General features: G+C 50.8%; 1 pseudogene across 1 annotated transcript in view; it reads left to right on the forward strand.

Annotated features, from left to right (window-relative positions):
- Positions 1–22,700, forward strand: part of LOC144719005 (cell adhesion molecule DSCAM-like) — a 65,390-nt pseudogene that overhangs the window by 21,582 nt on the left and 21,108 nt on the right. Inside the window, exons 9-20 of the transcript XR_013585515.1 lie at positions 516–636; positions 954–1,127; positions 4,379–4,528; positions 13,727–13,999; positions 15,201–15,509; positions 16,046–16,165; positions 17,490–17,614; positions 18,470–18,524; positions 19,387–19,586; positions 20,324–20,420; positions 20,943–21,071; positions 22,043–22,210. The product of XR_013585515.1 is annotated as a cell adhesion molecule DSCAM-like (transcript). The remainder of the gene's footprint in view (positions 1–515; positions 637–953; positions 1,128–4,378; positions 4,529–13,726; positions 14,000–15,200; positions 15,510–16,045; positions 16,166–17,489; positions 17,615–18,469; positions 18,525–19,386; positions 19,587–20,323; positions 20,421–20,942; positions 21,072–22,042; positions 22,211–22,700) is intronic.

A 22,700-nucleotide genomic window follows, 5' to 3' on the forward strand; every position in this document is an offset into this window, starting at 1 on the left:
GTGTACCCGCGTTTGTGCGTGCGTGCTTGCGTATCGGTGTGCGTACACGTGCATGCGTATCCGCGTGCTGTGTGTGTAGTGAGTTCAAGGAGACGTAGACGACGTAGTCGGAGGCACACTTATTTATTACACACCGGGGGAAATAGACAACTCTTGAAGGGATAGCGGCCCCTTCACCCGTCTAACAGGGAGACACCACTATCGCTAATCCCGGCTAGTCTGCTCCCGAGTCCTCCACTAGAGAGTTAGGGGAGGCTAGCTCACCCGGCCCTGGTCAAGCTCGGATCTCGGCACCCTTAGCCAACCAGACCGGCTCTTACAAGAGCATCGGCTCTGGGCTCTCAGGGCCGCGCCGCTGGCTTGCCCTGGTCGGTCCTTAGAAGGACAGCGAGCCAGGGAAGTCCCAGGGCCTATTCTGCTGGCCTACGATCTTCCCCATGTGTGCCTTACCTTGTTGTGCGCGCGTGCATGCGTACCCACATGACTGCGAGCCTGTGCGTGCATACCACCTGCAGGGGAGCCACAACCAGACGCTGGTGCTGACAAGTGTGACGCGCGCGCACGCCGGCGCGTACCAGTGCTTCGCCGTGACGCCACACGACTCGCAGCAGGACTACGCCCTACTCGCACTCGAAGGTGCGACACACGCAACACCAGTGCAGCTCGCGCCACCGCAGGTGCTCTCTGAGCCTGTGTCTGTGGATCTCTGTGTTCCGTCCCGTGTCCGTACAAGTCCAGACTCAAGACTCTCCTTTTCTCCCCTGCCTATGACGGCTTCTTCAATATGGCCGCTGATGTAGATGCAGAGCGACAACTACAATTTGACATTCAGGTGGTCAAGGCAGATAATCGCGTTAGAAGTAGCGGAGTGTATCGCTGTGATGTCTCCTTCGTATTTGTTGATCAGGCATTGTGTCGACTGACTGCCTCTCTGCGTTTCTCGCTCTATCCAGACGGGACTCCGAAGATCGTGGCGTCATTCAGGGAGCGTGTGGTGAGTCCGGGCGAAGCGTTCTCATTGGTGTGCACGGCACGCGGGAACCCCGCACCCACCCTCTCCTGGCAGCTTGACGGGGAGCCCCTCCCCTCGGACGCCCCCCGTCTCACGCTCGCCACTTCACCCGCCGGTGAGAGCGCTCGTAGGCACGGACAAGGACAAAGATTCCCCGAGTAGCCACGTAGGCTGTTTTGGCGAGTTTTAGTTAGTGAGCACAGTTGAAGGCCGGCACGGCGCTCTAGCTGGTGGTATGTCCAGGACCACACCTGACCTAGAGCAATTCCAGGGTGGGTTCAGATATTTCTTACTGATGTTGACCATGGGTGGGAAGCTAAATCAGTTCGCCAGGTTTGTAGTGCAGTGCACTCACCACGACACTCCTCCATGCATGTACACGCACACATTGCACATGTAGATGTGCGCATGGGTGTAGTAAGATGCGTGTTTGTGCATGTCCATGCGTGTCCATGGGTACACTTGCGTGCAAGTTTGTGTGTGTCTGCGAGTGCCTGTGTGTGTTTGCATGTCTGGTCGACCCCCAGGAACAGGCTTGCAGGTTTGCAGACCATTTCTCTGAGGTCTTGGTGAGGGGAATTACCTCAGCCCAGATAACATCATGGGGTCAGGTGGGGACAATCTTCATTGCTGGGGCCGCCATGTTTCAGATATTGGCAGAAGTCGCCACCCCTGTGAGTGGCTGGCTGAGGTGCCATCTGTTAAGGAAGTAAGAGGGGCGATCCGGAGTCTGAGACCAGGAAAATCGCCGGGCAGAGATGATCTCCCAAGTGAACTGCTGAGGAAGGGTGGCGTATTTGTGCAGACTGCCCTATATGACATAATCACAACTGTTTGAACCACAGGATAGGTTCCGCAGGATTGGAAGGATGCCCAGGTGTATGTATGTTAAACTTCTTTCGCAACGTACGTAGCCAACCGTGGTAATCGGAGGTGGTCCCCCTTTTAAGAAGGCCAGGGCTCTGGGTGGTTTTTCGTGCTTTTAGGGTCCCTGACTATGTTCACAATCATTAAGGACCTTTATGATGGTGGGCAGACCTGGGTGAAGTTGCGTGGCCAGAAGTCAGAGCCACTCCCTGTTCATGTTGGGTGCGACAGGGATGTCCTCTGGCTCCCACATTATTTAACATTTCTTCGACAAGCTTTTCATGACTGGTACAGATACAATGGGAAGCTGATCGATGCCTGGGTGCGGTCAAGGCCTAGCTCCCTATTGGTCAACCATGTTATGGACACTGATTATCTGGTGGGTGCTGCTCACTGAGAAGGAGTTGCAGGTTTTGCTGCTGAGTCTGAAGTATGCCACTAAGTAGAGGTGGTGCTTTACCATCAGCCCCACTAAAACTAAGCACCTGCCTGAGTATTTTGTGTCATCCAATACTCCACCCCTTCAACTTCCCAGTGAGTGATGGGGCAGTCGTGGAGAGAATGGAGACGTTTCTGTACATGGGCAGTGTGCTTATGGCCCAATTCCAGTTTGGTAGGAGAGGTCTCATTCCGAATCAGCCAAACGGAATTATTATTTTGGCAGGCGCAAAACGTTGTGTGGAAGCTACCTGGTCTGGGTCTTCTCGGCCACAGTCTTGCCTTCCCTACTGTTTGCTTGCGAAATGGGGAACCCTCTAATGGAACATCTGAGCTGGTTTGAAACATTTAGGCTGGCCTGCCTACGATCCATCCTGGGTTTAACCAGGCTGTATTGTGTGAGGAGATCATAAATCCTTGAAAAGAGGGAGCTCCTCTGGCAGGCAAGGCTGCATTGGCTGGGTCAAGTATCCTGCTTGTCCAAGCAGCTTCTGTTTGGCCAGATCTAGGGGGTTAAACTGGCACGGCACAGGCTGGAGAAGAGATGGGCTGATGCGGTACAGATGTATGTGGAGCTCAGTGGACTTGTCGAAGACTGGTAGCAATAGTGTCAAGATCAGCCTCGATGAAGACGGCACGTGAAGGACGCTACTGGCCAGTTGGAGGCAGTTGCCCTCCAACAACAGCGGAGAACAGAGGAGAGATTCTCAAAACAACGAGCAGAGCGTCGGGTGGCTAAAATACATAAAATTTGCACAGTAGGGAACAGTTGGTGCATCTGCCAGTCATCTCAGTCATCAACCCATGGCATCTGGGTTTGTCCCATAAGCTCCTGTCAGCGAGCCTTCGACACTTCATATGGCCTAGGAGTGCACCTGGCCTGGCACAAGCGCCGTGGTGACGTCACCACCACCTATTGGCGAATGGCGACTATTGTTGTTGGTCGTCTGCTTGGGGAGTGGTGGCTTCATGGTTTGTGCACCGCAATACAAACCCAGCTCATCGAGTTCGATTCCCGCCCATGGCTAACATCAGTGGCGAATTATATCAGAACCGATCCTGGGCCTTCCCTAGGTTGACACAGCCTCAGATGAGTGCCTGGAGCAGTTTATGAGCATCGAGATTTGCGGAGACAAAGGCGATCAACCGTGGTACTAGCTACACCCCATCATGTGCCATGCAGACCCTAATAGGTGATCGCGAGCCGCATTTGCCCAATTGCCTGTGTAGGCTTTACAGGGGAGCTTTGTGTTTGTTGTCGTCTGTACCCAATGCCTTCACTGATGTCTGCCCAGGCCTGTCTGCCCATACAGGCCTGCATGTCCATGCAAGTTGAATGCCCACGTGTGCCTGCGTATGTCCTTCTCTGACTTTGTAAGCCCATGCATGTCTGTGTGAATGCACGCATGCCTGTGTATTTGTGCCATTGCCTGACTGTTAAGAGCACAAATGCCCATCCATGCCCATCCGTGTGTTCTGAAGTTTGCCTACCTCTATGTGCCTGTCTGTGTCCACGTGTGTGTGCGTGTGCACAAGTCTGCCTGTTCATGCATGTTTGTGTGGTCGCCTCTAGGTCAACTCAGCCTTAAATGAGTACCTGATGTGGTATGCAAACATCAGCATTGGAGGGACAAATGTGGCTGGGCATGGAGCTGGCCACCCACACCCTCGTGTGGCACACGCTGGTTTTCATTGATGCTCGCTAGCAGCACTTGCACCAACAGCCTATTCAAGGCTTTTCAGCGGAACTCTGTTTGCACAATTCTGGTTCTGCATGCATGCTGGTGTGCGCATCAGCGTGTATGTTTGCCTGTGTGCTGAAGACTGCCTACTTGTATATTTTTGTCTATGCATATTAGTGTGTATGTGTGCGTGTGTCCACCCAAGCTTTCCTCCCTGTGCATGCCTGTGTGCGTGCATGTGCACACGCATACACCTGTGCATCCTGCTTGTCTGTGTGATATCTGTCCAAACCCTGACCTCCTCTTCCTTTTACTCCTTGCCCTCCACACCCCCCGCACCCCCCATACCCCCTCCCAATCCATCCCGCCCACCCCACAGTGGGCGTTGTGGGCGATGTGGCCGACGTGGCCCTGGTCATGAGCCATGTGAACGTGAGCATGGCGCGCGTCACGGACAGTGGGACATACCGCTGCGTCGCACGCAACGCGCACGGCGAGGCCAGCTACCAGGCCACAGTCAATGTAAGAGGTGCTGGCAAGTTTTACTACTTCTTACGCACTCATGCCGGCCGACCCCGTGCACCTAACCCAGTCGACAGCCTCCCCACCACCTACAGATAGATAGACAGGCAGGCAGGCAGGCAGAAGCAGGGATTCATTTCAGCCGAGTTTGCCCGAAAATATTTCCACGTTAAGTGGATTGTTACAGAAACTTTCAGAGCTTTGGGAGAGGCTTTCATCCAGTAGCAGATAGATGATGTATGATGATGAGTCCATTGGGGGTGTATCCGTGGTATAGTGGTTCACGAACCAAGTGACCTCAGTTTGGTTCACGGCCATGGTTAACATCAATGGCAGGTGATATCTGATACCCTGTTGGGCCCACTGCTTCACGAAGCTAATTTCTTCGCTTCATCCCTCAGCTACACGAACAATTCCATGCACAAAAAAACACCACTTGAAACAAGTTATGATACAACCCAAAAATAGTTGCAAAATAATAAAATATTGAGACTATGTATATACAAAAACATTGCAGGCTTCCTTTGTGCTTGTTTTGCTGACTCATCCATTTTCTACCCCGGGACATCACAAACATTTTCACAAACATCAAACTCTGGTACAGATAATCCCTGAGGTACTCCTGAATCTAATATCTCATCTCATCTGTATTATATAAGAACTCATTATGCCGCTGTGGCGAAGAGATGTTATCTCCCTCGCCTGATATGCAGGAGGCCGTTGGTTCGATCCTGACGCTGAAGCCTGTGTATTTGGAGTTTGCGTGTTCTCTCTCTCCCCGTGGCCCTGCGTATTTTTCTCCGTGGCCCTCCGGTATTGCCCTCTACATTTAGAAACATGCGTTTACATTATTTGGCTGCTACTCTAAATTCACACATGTGATAGTGTCAGCCACTTCGATGAGCTTATCATGTGTGCTCTTAGGTTTTTTCGATAAAGTCACGTAGGTAAAAAAAGAAGAATAATAAAATAATAAATGAAAATAACTAAATTAAATCACGACGTTTCGGAGGCAGCGCAAGTCTCCGTCTTCAGGTGGGACCGTCACAGGCAAATTTACTGTATCAAGTGAAGAGAAATCCAAGAGACAAGATCGTATATACTGGTTCTGCAGCAGCCATTATAGATCTATTGCTAGATGAATGCCTCTGAAAGCCATTGCCTTCATGGGTAAGCAAAAATAAAATGACTTCCTTTTGTCTCTCTGTGTAAACAATAAATATATTAGGCCATCAGTTTCTTTGCATTCCGAACTAACGTCATCCAGCGGCACTTGCTTAAACAGGAAAACTGGACTGGTTTTGACCTTCTGCGTCTCATTAGCAGAGTCAGATCTGTTGAACGAATACTGCTGGGTTTGCAAGATGTTGGCAAGAGCACTCCGCATGACTGAGGTATAAAGAGAAGCAGCAGCAAGTTCATCCAGGCTAGGGGTCGTACATTTTGTCCAACCCCTTTAGCGCAGCTGCCCCTTCCCTCGACTCATTCCTCCCACCTTTCTTATATTTCGCTGCTCGTTTTGTTAAAATCAACTGGCCATGACATAGCTCATATCCCTGGGTCATTGGCTTCAATGTCGAGATGTAATTCGCCCTCCCAGTCCCCCATATGTTGTGAGATTGGAGCATTCAAATGAATGGATGCATGGATGTTGTTTATTGTTATTTTGATTGCAATAGAAGTGGCCTGAGCAAAATGAGATTTCCTCCAATTTAACAAACACAGACAGACACAAAGCTAGGATCATGCAGGATCTGTAGTAACAGATGTGACTGGGTAGCTCAGGGGCTCTCATTGGCCAGGTCAGAGCACTGAGCCAACACCACTGAGACCTCGGTTTGGATCCGGGTTGCAGACAGCCATCATTAACTCTGGTTCTCAAGTGGAGCGAGCCAATGGTGTCAGCCCCAAGTCACAGATGCCTGCACAAAAAAAACCCGTGTCTAATTTGTTATTGTGCTAACTTTTTGCCCAGCCCAGCTCTGAGAATGCAGAGTCATTAGACGTGTTGCATGAATGCTCCGTGGCAAACACTCTTGATGTAGTTTTTTTTACAGAGCGAGGAAGGAGTGCAGTCTTGTGTTGGTTGAGAGAGGCTAATGTTGAATTGAATCGAAAAGGAGTGCTGTGGTGTCACCTTCTGGGGACATTTCCCGGCAGGATGTTGTGACGTTTGCCCTGCCGAGCCGAAAGAGTTTTAAAAGGACTTTTCTTTGCCTCATGCTAAGACTTGTATCTTCTAGCCCAGGGGTCTGCAACCTTTAAGACATAAAGAGCCACTTGGACCCGTTTCCGAAGGAAAAAATAAACTGGGAGCCGCAAAACCATTGCAACATTTAAAACAAATATAACACTGCATATATTGTTTCTTACCTTATTGCTATATACAGGATCGTGCAGGCAGCTGTCAATCTGAATAAAAAAAGGACTTTTTCACTTAACAATGTAAAATATATTTTTGCAAATTAATAGCTAAATTACCTGGTTAATGGGATTTTTGCTCCTGAACCTCAGTGCACAGTGTCTGCACATCAGGGCTGTAAGACGTCACCTTCATTTTCACACAGGCTTGCAAGCTGTCATCTGTGAGGCGTGATCGATGTTTGTTTTTAATATAGTTCATGTTGGAGAAGACCTGCTCACATACATATGTGGAGCCGAAGATCGACAGGACTCCAAATGCATACTTTTTCATGTTTATATAAGTGTTGGGGATGGCATTCCATGTTTCGAATACAAGTTTGTCCTGTTTGGGAAGGTTTTCAATATCACTCCATTTATGATTCTGAGCCAGAATGGCCTTCTGACGGGCAACATCCTCAAGAGTAGCGGTCAAGCATTTGAACTTGGACACCCATATATCTTTGTCGGCTATATCGGCCAGTTCCATCTCAAGATCAGGTTGACTTACACCTGCAAATGCAGTCATATTCAATAGGGATGGATCGATCGCCAGGGGAGTGACAGGGAAGGATAATGTCGTTTTTTCCTCTCTGAACTCACAGAATCGTTTCCCAAACGAACTTTGCATTGTGGTGATTGCAGACTTGAAATATTCCAAATTTATCGTATCATGACTTTGTTTGAACTCTCTCAAAGAGGGAAAGTGAGACAGTGTACCTCTCTGTAAATCTTTGACAAACACTGTCAACTTGCGCTCGAATGCCAAAACCTCCTCCAGCATGTGCAGGGCTGTGCCTCCTTTCCCCTGAAGGGTTGTATTTAGCGTGTTTAGATGTGCTGTCATGTCTACCATAAAATGTAATTTTCCAGCCACTCTGGCTGTTCCAGCTCAGCAAAGGTGAGCTCTTTGCTGCCCAGGAAGGTTTTTACTTCTTCCAAACATGTGACAAAGCAACGGCAACGTTATTGCCTGTCACCGGGCGGGCAGTGTGGAGCGGAGCGGCGACCTGTCAGCAGCGGCAACGCCAGAGCAGGTGTCACAGTGCGCCTCCTCCCCTCGCTAGCATCCGCCCCGGAGCCGCGGTCAAGGTTCAAAAGAGCCGCATGCGGCTCCGGAGCCGCAGGTTGCCGACCCCTGTTCTAGCCCCTCGCATGCAACTTGCTTCCCTTTCTCTTGTAGTACCTAGCTACTTTTTATCACTCTCTCCTTCCCCCTCTCTGTCTTCATCTCTCTCCCTTCCTCTCGCTCTGCTATAAACACCTATTTCTTCTTTGCTACTCTGTAACGGCCCTCTATAGCTGACCATTGCTATCTCTATTCTTTGGGTCTTTCGGTAAAGTCACGTAGATAGGTTCAAAGAAAAAAAAAAACTACGACGTTTCAATCGCAACACAAGCGTCCATCCACGACAAGGGGACGCGGAGGTGGCGATGTTAATGTGAGAGATTAGCATGTTGATGGCAGATCGCAGAGCAGCAACGTCGAGCTCGTCGAGCGAGGTGGCTGTTAGTGTGGGAAATTTAACCTGTTTATGTCAAATTAGATAGCCGAAAATAACAACTAACATCGGAAGGTGGTAGGATGGGAACATCTCAGCCAGTTATGACTTAAACTGGTTGATGTCCTTCCAATGATTACTCAGTTTATACCCATCTGTTGTGTCTGTGTGTGTATATGTGGATGGCTTCATGAACTAATCTTTGTCGATAGCCAGTGGGTTTGCAAAGTACCTTCGTCTTAGAGAAATCAATTTCGTGTGAGCCCACTGCATTAAAACAATGATCAGCCACGGCCAAGGTATTGTTGTCCGACCATGTTTCAGGTCTGCCTCATGTTCACGAACACGGTCCGAGACATGTCGCTTAGTCTCCCCAATGTAACTACTGCCGCAGACACAGCTTAGTTTGTAGACGCCGGGGTATTGCATGTCAGGGATCACATCCTTCACAGATGGGATCAGATCACGAATTTTACATACTGTGTTAAATCGAACCTGGATCTTGTGTTTGCTCACGATTTTGGAGATCTTTTTGGCTGCTATGTATGGCAAGGCGATGGTATTGTTTGGGTTTTCAAATGTTTATTTCCCAACGGTTGGGGTGATAGCTTTACGGATTGTGTAGTCTGAATATCCATTCATCTTGAGAGCTTGGTGTACGTGTTTCAGTTCACTGGCTCGGTGATGACGGTCGGAAATACATCGAGCTCTATGGTGTAGAGTTTTGATGAGGGAATTATTCTGGTAAGGATGGTGGTGGGAGTCAGGTTTTAGATATGCATCCGTATGGGTGGCTTTCCTATAGACAGAGTGGGGTACCTTCAACTTGTTTGTAGAAAGTTCCATTACAGGTGAAGTAAGTGTTGGTGAGGCAGTGTCTCACCAGGGCCGATACATCAGCATTCAGTCCTTGTTGGACCAAGTCTTCAATGATTGCAGTGGTGTCAGGCACAGGAACTTTGGTAAACAAAGACACTACATCGAAACTAACGAGAAAATCACCTGGAGATAGTGAGATGTCCTTAATTAACGATACCAAGTGAGCCGAGTTGAGTACAGTTGAGGTGGTCTTCTCAGTGAATGGTTGTAAGGTCTCAGACAGAAATCGGGCCAGTTTGTAGGTGGGTGAGTCAATGGTGGAGACGATAGGACGAAGGGGTGTACCTTCTTTATGGATATTTGGTAAGCCATACAACCTGGGTGGTCTCGCAGCAGAGGGTTTTAAGGAAAACCGCTTGGTTGATTCGATTAAAGATGTCGAATCGGTGAGGATATTGTTGGTTTTCGTAACGAGGCTGTTGGTGGGATCTCTTTTAATTTTTGTATAGCTACCATCATTAAGTAGGTCCTGAAGTTTGTTATTGTATGTGGTTTTGTCCATGATGACTGTGGTATTGCCCTTGTCGGCTGAGAGGATGACGATGTCATCTCTCTTTTTTTTAATTGAGAAAGCTCAAAGCGCTCATCTTTATGATGGTGCTAATAGGTGTCTTAGCGTTTTTGAGGATTGCAGCGATTTCTGATCTTCCCACATCTGCAGTGATGTGTCCCAAACCCTTAAGGGCTACGTCAACCTGGGCAATGATATCATGAACTGGGATGTGTTTCGGGGTGACTGCGAAATTCAGCCCTTTAGCTAGAACCGATTTTAGGCTGTCGGAAATTAGACTGTTACTCTGATTGATAACATTCTTGTCAACGTCTAACTTTTTTTACGTGTGGATCTGACTTCTTCTTGGAAAGGAGGTTGAACTTGGTAATCAGGTTATCTTTGCGTTTAGCTGACATTGAGGCAGCTGAAGAGGCTGTCATGTTATCTACATGTTCCCAATCAAATGTAGACATTTTTTCCATAAATGTTAAGTGTGACTTCAGGAGACTCTTTGCCTAATTATCTAGTTCAAATCGGAGCAATCTTCTTTGAACCTATCTACGTAATTTTACCGAAAGACCCAAAAAATATGAATTCCTGCAGTCACGAAAGCTTTAAGTCAAGATTTATTGTTATCTCTGTCATTCACTCTTCCATCACATATCTCTCTCTTACCCTCATCCCCACACACATCCCCGATACCTCTCTAATGCTAATACAATCCCAGATCAATTTCAACATCACACTCACTACCTTCAAGATCCCCCATGAACCCCCACCCCTGCCTACCTCCCTCCCTCGCATCTCATTCTACTCCCTTCCACACACTCTCCTACCTACCCCTCTCATCTTACACTACTCCTCTCCACGTACTCTGTGCGCCTGCAATCAAAGGTTTCTCTTAAATACCCGCCACCCCCTTCCCCCCGAGGTGAGAGATTGTTTATTCTCTTCTGGTGCCCCCATAGTAGTCTGGGGGCATATTAATTCCATAAAATACATTTACCCACTGTTTCTGCACAGTATCTTGAGATGAGGTTGGATTTCGATCATATCTGAATCCACATTGTGTTGTTTTAACACTGGGCAACATATGAAAGACTATCTCACTCTGCCTCTAAATCTTCCTCCTCATGCCCCGGTGTCTCTCTGTGTGTGTGTATAGCTTTGCTTCCACCTTGTTCTGTCAGCCCATCCCCCTTTCCCACCATCCCAGCCAACTTACACCCCCAACACCCAACCCCGCCACCCCCCAATGCAAGTCCAATGTCTCGGGAACATACTGTTCAATCTTCCCCCCCCCTACTATAAACCCCTCACCCCCCCTCTTGTAGGTCAATTCTGCTCCAAGTGATGTTTCTCCTGCTGTAGTATCTTAATATCATCACGAACCAACACCCTCTCTCTCTCTGTCACCCGCTTTCTCTGCAGCGATCCCACTTTCTACCTCTCCCACGCTCTCTCATCCTTTCACTCGACACACTCTATCCCTTGCTCTTTGCCACCTCCGTGAAAAACAACCCATGGTCATTTGAAAGACTCTGTGTAATGTCAAGGACTAATATCTTTGCCAACCTCTGCTTCTCCTCCTACACAGCCAGCGCCATGGCTGCTGGATACAGAACTGCTGGCGTTTGTAGGCCTTCGATTACGTGCGAGTGATTGTTTACATGTGTGTGTACCTGCGTAAATGGGCATGGCACGAGCTAGAGAAAAGATGGACTTATGTGGTACAGAAGGATGTGGAGAGCTGATTGGACTTGCAGATGATTAATACAAGCAGTGTCAAGATCGGCCTCTTTAGAGGAGGTTCGTGAAGGACGATGATGGGGAGTTGAAGGCAGTTTCCCTCCACCAACAACAGAAGGCAGAGGAGCGACGCTCACAACAACTAACAGAGCGCCGGGTCGCAAAAGCACGGAAAGTTGAGGGGCACATTTGGTGCATCTGCACAAGTATCGTGCCATGCTCGGTGGAAAGTGCACCAAGCATGGCACAAGCGTCTTGGGGATGTCACCACCACTGATGTTAGTGATGAGGTATGGGGAGTGGTGGCGCAGTGGTCACTGCACTGCGCGACAAGCCCAGCGACCAGAGTTTGATTCCCGCTCACGGCCAACACAAGTGACGATTATCTGAACTGGTCATGGGCCTCCCCTAGGTCGACTCAGCCTCAAATGAGTACCTGGTTTTTTTATGTAGACTTCGCCACTGAAAGTCAAAGGTGTGTTGGGCGTGGTGCTGGCCACCCACTGTACCGGCCTTCATAGGTGCTCGCTAACAGTACCTGTCTACAGTATAAGGCTACACAGAGGATCTTTGTCTTTGTATGTGTGGTCGTATGGTTGTATGTGTGTGTTTGCATGATTGACGTAGGTAAAAAATGAAATGAAAATTAATGAAAATAAAATAAAATTCACGACGTTTCGGAGGCAACACAAGTCTCCGTCATCAGGTGGGACTGTCACAGCCAGATTTGCTGCATCAAGTGAGGCAGAAAATCTGGCTGTGACGGTCCCACCTGATGACGGAGACTTGTGTTGCCTCCCAAACGTCGTGATTTTTATTTTATTTTCATTAATTTTAATTTCATTTTTTACCTACGTGACTTTACCGAAAGAACTAAGAGTATGAATCCTTGCAGTCACGAAAGCTTAAAATCTAGAATTTGCATGAGTGGTTGTGGTTGTTTATTTGTGCGGTTGTGTGTGCATGTACGTGTTCGTATTTCGTATGATTGTGTGCGTTTGTATGGTTGCGTACGGGTGTGTTGGTATGATTGTTTATGAGTGGTTGTGTATGCGCATGATGAGGTTGTGTGTGTGTGTGTGTTGGAGCGTGTACGTGTCTGTCTCTCGAAATTTTTCCATCCCGCCCGCAGGCACGGGCGACCACATGGGAGTGCTCATGATGGAGTGGCTCCACACGCACTCCCTCTCACTCCCTCCCTCCTTCTCTTGCTGTCTCTCGTAACTGCTGATCTCGGGTATTTTTTGTGTTGACACCATGTCAGTGTTCCAATGAGCATTTTCTTTTTAATAACCTTCAATACCCCTCCCCCCGCCCCCCCTCCTACTCTACCCTGCCTCCAACACCCCTCTGCATATCCCCATGCATTCCCTTGTGTTCCTCTCCGTGTCCTCCGTATGTCTCCCAAATATTCCGTTATGATCCCCCTGTCGACCTCCCCTCATCTCTCATGTGTCCCTTTTCACTTCTGTGAGTCTCCAATGTGTCACATTTTTTTCTGTCTTTGTCTCCAACTTCTCCCCGTGTGTACCCCCCTTCTTCTCTTCACTGTCTTCCATTTACCTCCCTGTGTCTCCCATGTCTCCCCATGACCCATCTATTGTGTTTCTCCATATTTCTCCTACCTCGTATCTTCACTGTACTTCCTCACTTCTCCCACGTGTCTCCTACCCCATTCTGCTTCTTCACACACCTCACACGTATCCCATCGTACTTTTGTGTCCCTTCCTCTGTTATCCATGTGCTGCCACGTGCCTCCGCGTGTCTCCCACCGGTCACATATATATATCCCTTTGAGTTCCTTCTTTGTGTCTCCACGTGTCCCTCCTTGTCTCCCATATGCCTCTGATGTGCCTGCCCGGGTTCAGCCCCTTGTCTCATGTCTATGCTCATATGTCTCCTACCTGTCTTCCATATGGCTCATCGTGCCTCCCATGTATTGCATTATTTACATATTCATCTCGCTCATGTCTTCCGCACACATTCCCTCCTGCACGGACGCCCCTTCGTGTATCTCTGCACTTGTATCCTGCGACCTCCCTTGCGTACCACCGCATGTCCAACGTACCTCTACTTGCCTCCCACACGTCTCTCCAACATACCCCACCGCCCCCCCACTCCCCAACGTACCTCTCCCGTACCTCCGTGTTCGCGCGTCCCCCCCTGTTTCACCGGCGCCCAGGTCCCCCGAGCATCCGGCCGATGCGCAACGTGACGGCGCTGGCCGGACACGACGTGTTCATGCACTGCCGCGTCGTGGGCTACCCCTACTACTCGATCCGCTGGTTGCGCGACGGGCTGCCGCTACCCGTCAACCACCGGCAGAGCGTGTACGCCAATGGCACGCTGCGCCTCTCCGAGGCTCAGAAGGGCCAGGACGAGGGCGAGTACGTGTGCAGCGTGCTCGTGCAGCCCCAGCACAGCATCCACGCCAGCACACACCTTGGCCTCCGAGGTGAGAGTGAGAGGAGGGCGGCGGGTAAGGTGCGGGATGTGAGGGTAGGAGGTGGGGAGGTCGCCATGCTGCACAGGTAAGGGGTTCGTGACCGCACCTATGGGTCGCGAGGGGCAACATCTTTCTCATGGAGGATTTAGGGAGGTAGAACCTCGAGGTTAAGTCTTAAGGTGCATGGCAGATGTTGGTTTGTGATTAAAGGGCCAGAGGGCAGGGCTTGGGGGCAGTGCCTATGATTTTGCGTTGAGAGAGACAACACATATGGGGCAAGGGGTTAGGTGGCGGCACCTCTGGGTAGGAGCTTAGAGGGGAGGTACCCACAGGTTTCGGGGCTAGAGAGGGCACCTATGGTGAGGATTGGGTTGGTAGCTCGCACAGGGGAGGGGTTAGCATTCCCAATCTCATCGTATCTCAAAAGCTAAGCAGCGTTGAGCCTGGATAGTGCTTGGATAGGCAAGCACCGGACAAAACTTGTGTCGTAGGCTGCTATGGTGCCGCGTGAGCAGGTGGCAGTGCAGAAAACAATTATATTTTACGGTACTATGCTGCAACCCAGACTGACACAGTGGTGAAGTATGGTCATATAACCCTATTATTTTGTCAGTGGGTTTTTACATGTACAGTACATACATTAAGACACTGGCTTTAGATCATCACCCACTCATACACACATAGATACCAACGTATTTTAATACAACAACCCACAACGAGTATCATCCTTATCGTACAGCTCCCCTGTGTGTTTTAAGGTTGTACCGCATGACCCTCAAAATTTTACTCCATGTGCCATTAGCTTGAACATACGGAGCGAAACGTTGGACATCAAGCCGAACAACACGTGCAGAAACAACCCCAAACCACATCAGAGAGACATACAGCACAACCGTGAAAACCTACGCAGCAACATCCCTATCCATTTATCTTCACTGTTTGTGTTCCACCGTGTGTTCCCCGTGTGTTTGGGAGTGGTAGTGCAGCGGTTAGCGCGCTGCGCTACAAACCCGGCGACCCGAGTTCGATTCCCGCTTATGGCTAACACTGACAAATATCTGAACCAGTCGTAGGCCTCCCCCTAATTCAACTCAACCTCAAATGAGCACCTGGATGCGATGTGTAAACATCGCTCACGGCACTTTCCGCAACAGTCGGCTATACAGAGGATCTTTGTCTTTGTCTCCGTGTTCCCCCCTACCCCCGGCAGTTCCGCCCATCATCCAGCCGTTTGAGTTCCCGTCGGTGTCGGTGGGGCAGCGGGTGTTCGTCTCGTGCGTGGTGGTGTCGGGCGAGCTGCCCATCCTCATCTCGTGGCGTTGCGACGGGCGGCCGATCCGCGAGCACGGCGCGCCGGGCGTGGTGTCGGGCAGCGCCACGGGTGTGCGTGTCGAGACGCTGGAGTACACGAGCTCGCTGCGTGTCGCCAGCGCGTCGCCCGTGCACGACGGCAACTACACGTGCGTGGCGAGCAATGCCGCCGCCACTGCCACACACTCCAGCCGCCTCACCGTGCGCGGTACGGCCGAGGGCGAGTCTTTCACGCTTTTGAAATGCAAGGATGAAAGCGGGGATTTGTTTGTCGCTGAATATTTACCGACTGGTTTTACTTTACCGGATTTGGCCCAATGAGCTAGATTTAGCTCTTTTTCAGAAGTGACCTATCTCTACTAGGTAGGGGCGCACGCAGCAGTCAGGTAGTCAGGGTGAGACAACCCATGCTGACCTGCGGAATCAATTATGGTAAATTCCCCCACCCCACTCCCTGCAAATGTACCTAAACCATAGCATCCAGTCCCCGGTGGCCCCAGACACGCCAACTGTGATGTCGGTTAGGATGGCGAAGGACGATGGGGGTGATGATAATCACTGGGTCAGTTCATGTGCGGGTGCAAGGTGGAGAATTGTTACATCATGGCCCGGGGTGACTTCCCCTAGCTGTGGATAAAACATGGCTGATGATGATGAATGGACGAATTGGTCCGGCTCTAACCGTCTTCACTCTTGCATCACCTCTGCCCGCGCGGTCCCGCCGCTGACCACCGCTACACTCAGTCCCCCCGCGGTTCGTGGTTCCGCCCGGGGACCAGGACGGGATCTTCGGTCGCCCCGCAGTCCTCAATTGCTCCGCTGAAGGATACCCGGCCCCCTCCATCACCTGGAAGTACTCGGCAGGTGAGGGACCCAGGGTGGACGGTGTGGGTCCTCCGGCCTGGAGTGCGTGTGTGCGTACGTGGGTGGTGGTTAGGCACTTAATGATTGGCGAGTGTCCGTGTTGCGTGGGTGGTGGATGTCTGGTGGATGTGAGTATCTTTGGTGAGGGTCAGGTCACGGTCAACACCAGTATCGATCTGAACAGGTCCTGGGGCTCCCCTAGGCTGACTCAGCCTCAAATGTGTACCTGGTAGCAATGTGTTAACATCGCCAAGAGGGAGGCCGCCGGGTGTAGTGCTGACAACCTACCACCTCGTGTGCCATGCCGGTCTTCATTGCCCCAAGAATCTTTTAAGGCTATACGTGGGATATTTGTCTGTGTGAGGGTCAGGTGAGTGTCTTGTTACTCCATTCTTTAGGATGGACTGCGTGTATGTATACATGCTCGTTAACAACACATGCTACAAAAGTCTATATGTGGTAGATGGATCTTTGTGTGTTTGTGTGTATATTTGTGCATATCTATGTGCATGCATATTTATACACATGTAGTGTGCTAATTCAGAGACACTAGTAGGAGGCATTCTCTGTCATTTATTTCGGTCTTCACAGTCATAGAGGATAACTTACCACCGGGTCAGGACAGCCAACATGCTTCCTGACCCACAGCTCGAAGAGGCGAAGACCATGACGACGGCAGCACAACGAGTTCCACTCCAGACCATGGCAGCCCCGACTGTGTGTCGGAGCTCGCCTTTTATCCTCCCCAGCGTGGCCAGGCTCCGCCCTCGGGCCATGCCCCCTTCTGGATTCCCCCAGAAGGCTCCAGGCTTCGCCCATGTGTCCCACTGGTAGACCAGGCTGCTACCCATAATCCCACTCTCTACCAGTCCCCAGCGCTACATGTTCCAGTGACTCATTTTTTGTCACTACACACATATGTAGATCCGTGTATGTGGGGGGGCAGCGGAGGTGCGGTGGTTTCGTGGTCCAAAAACATCACCGTCGGGTAATATCTGAACCATTCTCCCCTGATTCTTCACCAACCTGTTGTAACCAGTGGGGTGAAGTACGGTCAAACGGCCCAATCACTGACACGGTATGGGAAGGCCTTTATAGAGTCGTGGCTTGACAATGCCCTGTTGGTTGTTACAATAATATCTATTATTAATATTATATATGTGCATGTATGTATGTGACGTGGATTATTAACATCGCAGGATCGTGAGAGATGGCAGTGGCGGCTTTGGGGAGGGAGTCCCCTTCATCCCGTGTTAGGTTGCCTACGGCTGATGACGATGGTGACGATGGTGGTGACGATGATGTGTGTTTGTTTGCGTTCCAGGCGGAGGAATCCCCAGCTTCCAGCCGCTGGCGCTGGGCGGCGGGGGGCGGCTTCAGCTGCTGGCGAACGGCTCCCTGCTGCTCACGCGAACCCTCGAGACGGACGCCGGTCACTACCTGTGCCAGGTGATGTGCAGTCCCACCCAGCAGGGGGCGTCCCCTACACAATACAGGGGGAGGAGGGGAGTTGTGAGTGAGTCTTCCACGGGATAGCTGGTGGACTGGGAAATGTTGTTGGAATGTGTGTGTATGTATGGGCACACGTGGGGAGTGGTAGTGTAGCGGTTAACGCTTTGCGTTACGAACCCGGCGACCAAAGTTCAATTCCCACTCATGGCCAACACCAGTGATGATTATTTAATCTGGTCCTGGACCTTCCCTAGGTCGACTTAGCCTTAAATGAATACCTTATGCCGTGTGTAAAACATCACCACTGGCCACCCACCCCTTAATGTGCCGTGCTGGCCTTTATAGGTGCTCGCTAACAGCACTTGCCCCAGCAGTCTGGTAAGGCATTCCGGCGGTCCTTGTATTTGCATATTTGGGTACGTGTGCATGTGTGCTGCGCTATGAACCCGACGACCTGAGTTTGATTCCTGCTCACGGCCAACACCAGTGACGATTATCTGAACCAGTCCTGGACCTGCCTTAGGTTGACTTAGCATCAAATGAGTACCTGCTACGATGTGTAAACATCGCCACTAGGGAGAGAAAGGCGGCTGGGCGTGGTGCTGACATTTGCCCAAGTTAATATGTGGTGGGGTGAGCTGCGCATTGTGCGATGCGAGTCACCTGGGTTAGATTCCTGGTGCACGTCATCACCACTGGAAAATGGTATCTGACTTCACAAGACCTCCTGTAGGGTGCAGCCCTCCAAGATTATACAGGGGATCTGCGTACGCATCTGTGCGTGTGGACGCGTGTTTGTATGTGTGTGTGAGCGTACATACATATGTGTGCGTCTGTGCATCTGATTAATAGGTCAGCAATGGCGTGGGAACAGACATCAGCAAGGCCATGTTGCTCTCTGTGAGATGTAAGTGCACAGGCTACATACGCACATGCCCCACACACATATCTCTCTCCTATTTACTACACAAAATGTACCGTTATTAATAACAATGTGATTGCGAAACATCTGCTAGTTACGTGCACCTTTGGGCTGGTATGTACACAGTTCCGCACATGAGAGCAATCCTCATCTTGAAAATGTTCCACGTGTATTTACACTTCCCATGGTCCCCTCTGGCTCCCCTTCACCCCCACCCGCTCCTGCGTCTCAACATGGCTCCTTGTAACGTATTCTCTCCACGGCTGTTGCCTGCTTTCACTCGCTTTCTCCATGGCTTTCCCATCAATTATGTTCGCTCTATCCACTTTCTCTCTCTGTTGCTTCTTGTCACCTCTGCTGCCTCTTCCTGCATCCCCCTTTCTCTCACTCCTCATGACGCTCCCTTAATTCCTCACACTCCGAATGACTCCCCACATGTGTCTCTCACTCCCACTGGTTCCTCTGGCTTCCCCACTCACTCCCTCTCATTCTACTTGCCTCCGACATCACTTAATCTTATTTCCGCTGATATCCCCATGCCTTTGCCCTCATTCCCCTTGCTCTCGCACGCCTCTTTCTTGTATCTCCCCAACTCCTCTCCGCATGCCTGCCCTTCCTTCTACTGCATTCTGACTCACCATTGCTCTCCTTTGCGCCACGCTTTGATGCCATGTCTCCGCAACTTCTCCCATGCTTCCCTCTATATCATGTTACTCACCACTGCTTTCTTTTCCTGCCCCACTGTCCCACGTGTGTCCCTCCACCTCCTGTCCCTCCTCCTTCTCCATCGTCCTGCGCCACCCCCTCTTTCTCTACCTCTCCTTGGCGCTCCTCTCTCCCCTGGCAGTGCCGGCCATGATCACACGGCACCCCAACGCGTCTCTCGCGGTGCTCGGCCGCCGCGAGGAGCTGCAGTGCTCGGCGCGCGGCGACCGCCCGCTGCTCGTGCGCTGGGAGAAGGACGATTCGGTGATCCAGCCGGAGCGCTCGTACCGCTACGCCATCGACACGCAGGGCAGCGCCGGCGAAATGACCTCCACGCTGCAGGTGCTCGCTCCTGCACGTTGGTCCGTCCGTTGGTCTGTCTGTCCTTTCCCCTGTCTATTGGTCTGTCTTTCTCTCTGTCCCTATGTTTCTATATCTGTGCCTCTTTCTGTATTCCTCTCCATCTGTCTGTCCATTCATCCATGACATCATCATCATCACCAGCCATTGTCTTTCCACCGCTGCGTAAAGGCCTCTCCACACCCTCATGGTCCTGTGATGCCACAATCCATCTCACTCCTGCACAGGAGTTTATCCCATAGCTCTGTCTCCATGTGGTTATCTTCTCACATCGGTTTTCTTCTTTGGCGACTATTCCGTTACCTATCTCATCCATTAGCCATCAATCCTTCTGGCCATCATGGTGTGTCTTATCCAAGCCCACTTTCATTTGTGTTTGTGAACAGCATTTGCACCTCTGGTCTATAAAATAAAGAGTATATATTTGTGTGTGTAGGTGTGTTGGACCTGGCGACCCAAGTTAGATTCTCCCTCACGGCCAATGCCAGTGACGATGATCTGAACCGGTGCAGAGCCTCTCCTAGGTCGACTCGGCCTCAAATTAGTACCTGGTGCGATGCGTAAACGTCGCCACTAGGGATACAAAGGCGGCCAGGAATGGTGCTGGCTACCCACCGCCTCGTGTGCCGTGCCGACCTTCACGAGTGCTCGCTAACAGCACTTGCCCCAAGAATGAATTCAGGCTATACGGGGGATCTTTGTCTTTGTTTTTGCTCCAGATCCTCCCAGCCATGCGTGGAGATTCGGGCTTCTACTCGTGCCACGCGGTGAACTCGTATGGGGAGGACCGCGCCATCATCCAGCTCACCGTGCAGGGTATGTTCAGGACACGCCGACACGCGCTAAGGCACACTCGCCACGCATGCTCGTCACAGAGTTCATTCAAGGAATTCTCCTCTTTTGGTACGTTTTTATTTTTAGATGTTTCCCCACGTGTGGGTGTCAATTTATTGATGTATGTTGAACTTCTTTCGCACCGTACATAGCCAACCATGCTATTCGGAGGTGCGTATTTGTGCGTGTGTGATCGTATCGTGAGCGGAAGTGCAGTGGTAAATGCACTGTGCTACGGACCCGGTGACCCGAGTTCGATTCCCACTTGCGAATCTTTAACAGTGGTGAATGTCGAAACCGGTCTTAAGCCCTGAAATGAGTACCTGGTGTGATATGTAAAAATCAGCACTGGGGATACAACAGCGGTCAGGCATGGCAATTGGCTGCCCACCTCGTCATATGCTAAGCCAGCCTTCATAGGTGCTCGCTAATAGCACTTGCCCCAACAACCTGTTAATGGCTATGTGGGAGATCTTTGTCGTCTTTGTTCATGCCGCCCATCAGAGCCTCCAGACCCCCCGGAGGTGAACGTGCGTGAGGTGACGTCACGCAGCATCACGCTGAGGTGGAGCGCCGGCTTCAACGGCAACAGTCCAATCACAGGCTTTGACATCCAGTACAAGAACGCCAGCGGTGCGTGTCCACTAACGAGCCCTCCCACCAACAAGCCCCCCACTCACAGGCCCGTATCATGAGTCTCTCCATCACAGGAATCTCCACGCATGAACCCGCATCACGGAAGTCAAAATCCAGTACAAGAATCCTGTACGTGTGCTAACGAACTCTCCACTAACTAGCCGTCCACTAATCAGCCACACGCCCTCCACCTACGAGCTCCAAATCACGAGCCCCCCACTCACAAGCCCCCCCCCCCCCCACTCACAAGCCCCTCCCCCCCACTCACGAAACCCTCACTAACCGGCCATACACCAACCAGCCGCACACCAACCAGCCCTCCCACTTCATAGCCCAGTGTACAAATCACTGCGCCACCACTCCAAACCACTAACGAGGATTGTGGTGATTATCATGTTAATATGGTGATCATGGTTATGATAAAGGCAGTGATGACATTGATGGTAGCGATAGCAATCATTTGGGGGGTGGTGGTCACTTTCATGTTGATTATTTTGATCATGCTGTGGTGATGATATTGGTGGAGATGATTTTGCTTGTGCTAGTGCTGGTGTTGATGGTGGTGGTGTTTTTAGTGATGGTGTTCATATGGTTGATGTAGGTGGTGATGTTGATGAGGGTTATTTTTATGGAGGTGGTCGTGTTAATAGTGGTTATGAGAAAAATAGTGTGGCTGATGGTGGTGCATTAGTCGTGATATTGATGACAATTGTATTGATGTTGAAAATGGTGATGTTGATGATGACGATGACGGTAGCAATTATGTTGTTGATGTTGACGACGATGATGGTGATGGTAATGATGATGCTGTTGATGTTGACAATGATGGTGACGTTGACGGTAACGATGATGGTGTTGATGTTGACAATGACGTTGACAATGAAGATGGTGATGCTGACGGTAACGATGATGGTGTTCATGTTGACAATGACGATGATGACGGTGACGACAACGATGATGTCATTCAGAGCCGTGGGAGCGCTCCCAGCAGACGAGTGGCATCTCTCCCGAGATCTCTCTTGCCACCGTCATCGATCTTCACCCGGCGACCTCCTACCGCCTCCGCGTAGCCGCTCGCAACCACATCGGCCGTGGCGATGCCAGCTCCGAGATCCTAGCCACCACGCAGGAGGCCGGTACGCACCGCTCACACGGGCAGCTCGAACTCGCATGGACAAGCACAGCTCGAATAGGGTTGATAGAGTTTGCACGGGTACACACAGCTAGTGTGAGGCAGCTATAGCTGGCGTGGGTACACACAGCTCGTGTGAGACAGCTATAGCTGGTGTGGGTACACACAGCTCGTGTGAGACAGCTATAGCTGGCGTGGGTACACACAGCTCGTGTGAGGCAGCTATAGCTGGCGTGGGTACACACAGCTTGTGTGAGGCAGCTATAGCTGGCGTGGGTACACACAGCTTGTGTGGGGCAGCTATAGCTGGTGTGGGTACACACAGCTCGTGTGAGGCAGCTATAGCTGGTGTGGGTACACACAGCTCGTGTGGGGCAGCTATAGCTGGTGTGGGTACACACAGCTCGTGTGAGGCAGCTATAGCTGGTGTGGGTACACACAGCTCGTGTGGGGCAGCTATAGCTGGCGTGGGTACACACAGCTTGTGTGAGGCA

Source organism: Lampetra planeri, chromosome 5, assembly GCF_965212315.1.
Source record: "Lampetra planeri chromosome 5, kcLamPlan1.2.h2, whole genome shotgun sequence".
Taxonomy (NCBI): domain Eukaryota; kingdom Metazoa; phylum Chordata; class Hyperoartia; order Petromyzontiformes; family Petromyzontidae; genus Lampetra; species Lampetra planeri.